This window comes from Physcomitrium patens, chromosome 14 (assembly GCF_059467195.1).
Source record: "Physcomitrium patens ecotype Gransden chromosome 14, ASM5946719v1, whole genome shotgun sequence".
NCBI lineage: Eukaryota > Viridiplantae > Streptophyta > Bryopsida > Funariales > Funariaceae > Physcomitrium > Physcomitrium patens.
In genome coordinates, this window is record NC_143423.1 from 9,868,971 (window position 1) to 9,878,551 (window position 9,581).

A 9,581-nucleotide genomic window follows, 5' to 3' on the forward strand; every position below is an offset into this window, starting at 1 on the left:
GGATGAACAGTATAATGAATGTGATGGTTGAGTGTTTCTCATCCGACGCAGAATTTAAGCATGGTTTTGTGGTGCTTTGGGTAATTGTGGTCATATTTCACAACCGCTTTTGCATTATAGTAGCCACTTATACCATGTACACCGATATTTTTCCAAAATTATGTGTATTCTTTATGTTAGATTCGCTTCATTGGATTTGAATAAGCTGTTGTTTATTATCTTAGTAGTAGTTTTGGCCTTGACAACTATTCTGCAATGCAATCTTTCTGCTACAACACAAAAAATTCTGGATTTTCAACTCAAAATTTTTCAAGAAATAAATTGTTCAATAATATTTCTAATATTAATATTAATATTTTTATTTATTTCATAGTATTCATTAAAAATTTTAAAATGTTCAATATATATATATATATATATATAAGAAAGAATATTAAACCAATCCACCGAAATCTTAAATTGACCTACTATGTGACTTCCAAATAATGACACAATAGAAAGGAAAAAGAAGCAAATAAAACTATAGTAAATATAGAGTGTGGGACAATTAACATAGCCATTATTTTAAAATCATGTGGTGGTTGATTTAAGATTCATGTAGATTGATTTAAGATTCATGTAGATTGATTTAATATTCTTTCATATTTATTTAGAGGAATGTTAAAGTGACCCAAGTTTAGATCAAGTTAAATTGATCCATCCATCACGACAAAGTGTATAGATTGTCAACTTAATATACATCATTAATATCCTTATTTGCTTTTGGATTAATTACAATAATGATTTTTTCAATACAAAACTTGTACAATGATGGTTATGTTGTTGATAACAATAACCGTTTATTAACATTTGTATTTAATATTATCATGGCTAAATCCTATAATTTATATGATATATATATATATCTATATTTAGAAATCACATATTTATATATTATTCTATTCTATTATAATTATTTATATATTTTATATTCAAAGAATGCAAAGAATTATTTATAGTTGTTTAGAATTTTATAATGGATAGTATGTCTTTTATGTATCCTCTACCTAAGGATATTTTTGATTGTTTTGAAGATATAAAAGAGAAGATAGATGAAGTAGTATATAGTCATGGTTAAGTTATTTGTAGATGAAGGTCTAAGAAAGATTGAGTTGATTTTAAATGTGATAGGAGACAAGTTTATATTAGACAACCAAATATCATTTGTCAACAAAATACATCTAATCAATTAAGTGGATGCCCTTTTGCATTGCATGCAAAGTATTTATAAGGTACTAGATAATAATATTTAATAATAAAAAATGGTGAATACAACCATGGACCTTTGACTTTTCTTATAGGACATGTATTTGCAAGAAGACTTCAATCTATAGAAAAGGAGATGAAAACTTGAATGATTTCAGCAAGTATACCACTAAGAAATATTATTAATATTTTGTGTGAAAAAATCCCATAAGTTAAGTAATTGCTTGCATTATTTATAATGAATGTCAAAAATTACATGAAAGTATTTTTGATAGTTGTCTTTCTATCATCTCCCTTATGGATGCTATATGAAACAATGTTTATCAATATACTTATTAATGTGATGATGAAAATAAGGTAACAAGTCTTTTTAATGCACATACAAGATGTGTTGATTTAATAAAAAGATATATATCTTTTATTTTTATAAACTACACTTATAAGATAAACTAAAATTTAACAAGTATTTTATAATGAAACATATAAAAAGATAAGAAGTATTTTGCAATGAAACATAGAACTTAAATGTTATAGCATCAATGATTATATTTATAGTTCTACATGCTCATTGGGATTTAAAGCTAATTTCAATATCTCGAGTGCATCTATCCAAACTTATAGAGCTTTTGAAATAAAGATGTAGATGAAGATCTTAGAGCTATCATTTACACCATATTCTAGCTATTGATTTATAATATTAAAAAAAATGGAATACTACAGTTTATTTAGGATATGCAACTAGTAAATCAAGTGATTGTCAAAAATATTGGAATTGAACCAATTGTTGGAAAATTTAGTGAGGCATTTGTAAGTAGAGCCATCTATTGTATTAGAGACCTTTATTCTAAATATGATCAATTTCAATTAGTTGAAGGAAGCAAAAATATCACCACTATGAGGATATTCTTAGGATTAGTAAAGATATGTACATTACAATAAGGTGAAATAAACTTAATTTCTTACATAATAAATAAAATAAATAATATTATTTGAGATTTTATCTCAAAATGGCTATTTCTTTTTTAGATAATATTCCAATAAAAGAATTTTTGAAAGAAAAAAAATAAAGTAATAGATCAAAAGAGATGTCGTAAGTTTGTACTTAATTATATTTTGATTGTAATAAGATTTTATCACATCTTGAAGAAGTTCACTTAACATTATTAAAAGTTAAATCCACTTTAGAAGTTTGAGAGGTTGTGATTGTAGAATATTTATATAGATGGTTTGGTTGCAAGCTTGATCCTAGTAAAGTGGATACTATACAATAGATAAAAGAAGTTTGTAGTATATAAATAAAAGTGTAGAGATTTTTAGGAATATATATATTTTATTATGTATGAATTCTTTATTATGTACATGTAGTAGATTTTTTTTATAGTTTGCTATAAAGAAAGAAGAGATTTAAATAGGAGAAGATGCATACATAAGCAATTCAAAAGCTAAAGTAATTATTATCTTTTTTACTTGTACTATGAAGGATAAGTTATAAAGGTGGCAAACAAATAATATTTATAATTGATACAAATTCAATAGCTATTGGTTGAACTTTAGAATAAAATGATGAAAAAAAAAAATTTGCTATAAGGTTTGGAGCCAAAATATTAAGTGAATAATAAGATAACTATCTACAAGTGAAATGAGAATTGTGAGGAATGATTATAGCTATAAAGACTAAAAAAGATTATTTAATTAGAGTACTAATAATGGTAGAAACAAATTATTTGTAACTTTTGGAAATGATCATCAATTATAATACCTCTAATATTGCTATACTAAGATGGATTGCATACATTAAATCCTTGAATCTTGAATTCAAATATATAATAGATAAAAATAATCTAATAGTAGATATACTATTCCAAGGTAGATATGAACAAGAAGAAGTTTTGATTGGTGATACCAAAGATATAAGTACTACCTTCTATTTTAGAATACATCAAGAAAAGAATGAATATTCAAAATTATTTATAAAAGAGTTATATTAAGAAAAATGGATAGATATTAGATATTATTTGAGCATTTTATCAAGGTGACTAAGTTAGAATGATGTTTATTTTAAGAAAATTATATGAAAAACTTACAACTATCTTTTATAAGGTGGTTATTTGTAGAAGTGGTGCAAAAAGGATAGTAGTATATCACGAAAAATAATTTATAAGAAAAAAAATATAAGGACAACTAATCTAAGGATTCTATTCTAATTTGTAGGGAAGTCTTAGAGGTATTTATGCTAATTTTAATAAGCTCAAAGAAAGATATTGGTAGCATAATATAAATAGAGATGAGGTTAAGTTTGTCAAATCATACCAAACTTGTTAGATATATTAAAAAATTTTACATAAATGAATTGTATTCTACATATCTTCTTGTAATATATTATAGGTGGCTTATAGATGTAGTTATTATATTTATGGAATTATGATAGATATAATATTTAGTTTTGACATTAGTATATTTATTTAATTAAGTGGAAGAGAGAGCTTTATAAATAAAATCAACTAAAAGAATTTATAGATTTCTATTGAAAGATAAGATTTATAGATATAGATGTATTAAAAAGATTATTATTGATTATGGAGAATTAGATGTACATAAGAAAAGAAAGTTTTTTTAAAGATGCAGAATCAAGCTTCTACTTACAATAACATATAATTGTGAAAGTAATGCCAAAAGTGAATAAGGCCATCTTCCAATAGTTGAAGCTATTGCTAAAGTCTACAAAAGAAGAACAAAAGAATGGCCAAGATTAATATTGTTTGTTCTATGAATTGACTGTACTATTAATAATTCAATAATTGAATATATGCTAACAGAATTGGTATAAGAACAAAAGATTGTTATTGTTGAAGATTAACAAGTACTTGCTTAGTTACAATCACATAGAGATTAAGCATAGTATGTTGTTAATAGTCAAAAGGCAGCAAAGAGTTAAAAGAAGTTACTATGATGGCAGCTAAGATTTGTAAGTAGTGGCTAAGTTAAGAAAGAACTTAAGATTTAGGTGAATGAAGTAGAAATAGATGTAATATCAAAAGGATGGAAATTATCTCATTGATTAGCAATCACTACCTATAAATAAAAGGTATTAGAAGTAAGAGTTATTTTATTCCACACTTCTCTTTATGTGCAAACCTTGCTGATGCTAAGTATTTGTAGCTTTTAGACTTCTTTTCTTCAATAGGTTATGGACCCACACACATTTGCTTGAGTGCTTTGAAGTTCTTTGAAGTGGTTGTTGATGTGTAGAGTAGATCAAGTTGTTATTGCTGATGTTAGGATTTAGAAGTACCTAACTTTCAGATTCAGATCTAGATCTAGTTCTTAGTTTGTTCTTACTTGTGATTAAGAGTATTTTGGTGTTGGTATTTAGTTTTTCACCTTAAAGAAAAGTTATGGAATACTTGCATTATGTTTTTACTAAAATAGATCCTTAGTAGTCTAACTTTGTAGTTTGATGTCCTAAAGATATTGATTATGCTTAAAAAGCCTCTTATGGTGTATAGAAGTGATTTGTGACCATAAGAGTGATATTTGAGTGGAATTCAGATTTGAGACATTTAGATAGGTCATTAGACTTGTAAGAAGTCTTAGGAGTGAAGATGAGAGTGTTTTTGAGAATAAGAATACTAGTTTGTTTACAAAGAAGGATTCTGTGATTCTAACGCAATAATATTTTCTTGCTGATTTTGAAAGCATTAGGACTTCTTCTTTCAATATTTTTTGATAAATCTCTCCCATCAACATGGCTTCAAGTGAAGGTGAAGGATTGAAACTAATTGAGAAGTTCAGAGGTGAGAATTTCTACCATTGGAAGGCCAAAATCGAGCTTTTGTTGGCGTCTTTGGATCTTTGGGATATTATAGATGAAAATGGAGAGGCTCTAAGCATAGATGATAATATGAAGGAAAAGGAGTTCAAGTGTCATAAAAAAAAGGCTTTTGGATTGATTGAAACCAATATAGATGAAGCCAACTTCTCTCACATTATCTCTTGCAAAGGACCAGCGAAAGCATGGAAGACTCTTTATAATATCTATGAGAGTAAGAACTTATCCAATACCATTTATATAAGAAGGAAGTTCTTCACTTGTAAGATAGAAGAATGTGAAGACCTCATGACTCATGTCAATAAGGTAAAGGCTCTTGTAAACTAACTAGCAATTCTTAATAAGCCTTTAGAAGAAAGTGATATTATCATCACCTTGCTGATGAGCCTTCTTGAATTCTACAACTACCTTATTGTAGCATTGGAGTCTTTTAAGCTAAAAGAAATTACAATAGACTATAAGACAGTAAGACTTGTCCATGAAGTAACCAAGAAGAAAGAAAAAGAGTCCCAAAGTGAAGATTTAATACTCTACTCACATGAAGGCAAGGTCAACTATTCAAATCAACAAAGTAATATCAAATCTTACTTTATTTGTGGAAAAGTAGGCCATTTTGCTCGAAATTACTATAAAGATAAAAATATGTCGAAAGAGAATGAAAATAATATGCAAGATGAATTTAGAGGATATGGTTATGCATTCACGACAACAAATAGAACTTCTATGGTGGCCATGTCAAGATGGATTGTAGATTCAGATTGTTGCAAGTATATGACACCTTATAAAAGTTTATTTGACACTTATGAGGCTATTCCAATATCCATAGAGACAGAAGACCATGGTTGTTCTGATACATGTAATGGTTGTTCTGATACATGTAATGGTTGTTCTGATACATGTAATGGTTGTTCTGATACATGTAATGGTTGTTCTGATACATGTAATGGTTGTTCTGATACATGTAAAGCCTTTGAAGACCTTGTCTCTACTTAATGTTTTTACAAATCATCCATTCATGTCAAATTAAACTTTAATTAATTCTAATGGCTTCTTATGTGCCACTATCCACCAACATCACATGGTCTTCAAATCCATAGAGACAGAAGACCATGGTTGTTCTGATACATGTAATGGTTGGAGGAGTCTATAAGGTTGATGATGAAGAGTTTTTGATCTTGCACAAATATCACATGTCTACACAAATTTTTTAACAGCCTTTTATATTTGAAGCCACTAAAAATCTCTAGATATAAGTTTTAAAGTCTTGTTATATCCAAAATATCCTATTGTTAGAAAGTCATGATGTGCTTGAAGAACACATAATCGTGTTTTTCTTTTTGGAACATATAATTGACCTTTAGAATAGAATAGGTTGTTTTTGAATTCAAACATAGAAGTACCTTGAGACTTAAAAGAAGGATTCTTGATATTAAGAACAAGAGAATTAGAAGACATACTTGATTGGATTTATTTCACAAGGATTGAATCAACAGTCAATGTTGATTTCATTACTCGAAGATGAAAATGCTTTGGCTTCAAGAGAATTGTTCTTTGTTAATCAAAAGATGCATCTCTTTTTTTTGGTGTAAGATAAGAATGTTTAGAAAGGGCGTCTAACAAACCTTGTTGTTTTTCAGGTTGATACATGATCTTGAAATCAAATCTTGATAAAGACATGCTTTAATGGGCTTAGTGACAATTCAAAATACATGTTGATATAAAATACTCGAAATTCTTATGGTTTGTATATACAATGATTGAATTGGAAGCACCTTCTAAATGATGATGCCATTCTTAAAATGAATCCACAATTGCAAGAAGCTCTTTGTTGTGGATTTCATAATTAAACTTGGTTGTTGAAAATTTTCTAGAATGAAAAGCTACTAGATAAAGTTTATCATCTATTCCCATTTATGATAATATTACATCCAAAGCAAAGTCTAATGCATCTATTTCCATAAAAAATGCTTTAGAAAAGTTGACACAATATAAGATTGGTATAGAAATAAAGACTGACTTCAAAGTTTCAAAAGATACTTTAGCTTCTTTACTCTACTTAAGTTTGTCTTTATAAGTCAAACATAAATGGGACTGCAACTCAAGAGAAATCTTTGATGAAGATCTGATAATAGTGGCCAAAGCCCAAAAAGCATTAGACATCTCTTATTATTTTTGAAATCTTCCAATCCATAATAGTTTAAACTTTCTTTGGATCCATTACAAGTCTATCATTTGAAATGATGTATCCTAAGAAGTCGACTTGAGTAGTATAGAATACACACTTTTCTAACTTGGCATAGAATTTCGCATCTCTTAATTTTTGTAATATACAACGAATATGAAGTTCATGTTTATCTATGTTCTTAGAATAGAACAACATGTCGTCTAGATGTAACGAACACAGAAATACAGACTCGAGATCTAACAAGAAGTTTAAGAAGAACTGGCAAGAACTAGATTAATCAGATGAATACAAGAACAACACCAGAGAGGTGAGCTAGAGCTCCAAGAGATGTATTGTCGAGATTGAAGAATTCTTCAGTCTCGATTCCAATATATACTCCTATTTAGGAAGCTTCTCAAGTAACTTCTACCAACTAGGAAGCTTCTAGAAGGTTCCAGAGACTTGCTTCTAGAAGGCCCTAGAAACTTATCTCTAGAAGGTTCTAAGGACTATGTCCCTAACATCTTCTACCAACTAAGAAGCTTCTAGAAGGTTCCAAATACTTGCTTCTAGAAGGTTCTAGAAACTTGTCTCTAGAAGGTTCTAAAGACTATATCCCTAATATCATCCCCTCTTTTAGCTTCGAGGTCTCTGAGAAGCAATGTTATTGTTAATTAGTACCAACGCAAGAAAATAAAGATCTGTCGCATAACGTCTACTATAAACTCCAACTGTTATTCATGAGGCAAGTGGTTCATCGGCCCTTGAAGCCAACAATAGTGGCCAACTCTTTCAACTTTTGACCAAGCATGAACTTCCGTGTCCTCATTGTGAAATTGTCATGCAAACACGCCTTTTGGTTGACCATCATAAGCAGACTTGGATTCAAATACAATCACCAGTGATCAGTTACTCGGTATCTTTTGTCGTCGTCGTGGTGTAGGCAATTCTGCATCTCGGGGTTGCCTTCGTGAGCTAGTCGGTTGAAATAATCTGACTGGCATAGTATCTATTTCTTGGCTATCCATATCAGAAGACCAAACTATGGCTACTAAAAAAATTCTATTTTATCTTGGAGAAAATAACTACATCAACTACAAATTTTGGTGGTGCTCTCCCCCTTTCTTATATTCTTGGGTGAACAAGCTTCAGAAGGAAGCTATTGTTGAACCGACTTAGATTTATGAGGATGTTGTTGATGAAACTCCTATACCTTTTGTGACGCATTGGCGAGATTTTCAGCTGGCTCTCACCTTCGCTCATCAATGTCGTAGCCGCACCAATGAACAAGATACTTCAACTTGCCCCACCTTCACCGTGAATCCAACACCTTTTCAACCTCATATTCCTCGTGGTTCTCGATCTCAATACTAGGTGGCGGACATTGCACTCTTCCAGGAAAAGACGACTCTCGATAAGGCTCCAACAAAGAAACATGAAAGACTGGATGTACCTTCATAGAAGCCGATAATTCCAGACGGTACGCCATTGGATTGATTTGCTTCTGGATGATAAATGGTCCCAATCTTCGATAGTCCAACTTATCACATGGTCGCTTGGTCTAGATATTTTGTCGAAGAAGCCATGCTTTATCTCTAATTTTGAAAGTAGGTTCTTGATTCCAAAATCTATCTGCAGACGCCTTGTAGGATTCTTGAGCGGATTGTAATTGAAGCTTCAATGTGTTTTGAAGCTCTGATAGTTGTTTCGCAAATCCTTCAACTGCTGGATTGTTATTTGTTGGCGGACTCAATAAATCAAGCTTCGGATGATACCCATAGTTGGAAAAGAATGGTGTGTATTGAGTCGACGCATGGAGGGTGTTGTTATATGCAAACTCGGCTAGCGAAAAATATGTGGTCCAATCATCTTGCTGATAGTTGATGCTGCATCGTAAGTATTGTTCCAAGACTTAGTTCATCCGTTTCGTTTGGCCATCAGTTTGAGGATGAAAAGTTGAAGAAAGCTTGATATCCACCTTCAGTATCTCAAAGAGAGATCTCCAAAACTTTGATATGAACTGGATTCCTTGATCTGATACGATATCATCTGGTAGTCCATGATATCGATGCACATTATCGAGAAAGAGCTTTGCTGTGACTTCACTAGACGATGTTTTCTTACAAGGAACAAAGTGCGCCATCTTTGTAAGCCGATCTACTAGGACAAAGATGCTGTAAAATGAGTTCGATGATGGCAGATCCGTGATGAAGTCCATCGAAACTGAAGACCATGATCGACGTGGAATTGGCAATGGATGTAGGAGTCCATAAGGGCGATGCCGAGGATTCTTGGATCTTGAACAGATGTCGCAGGAGAGGACAAAATCTTTCACATCCTTTC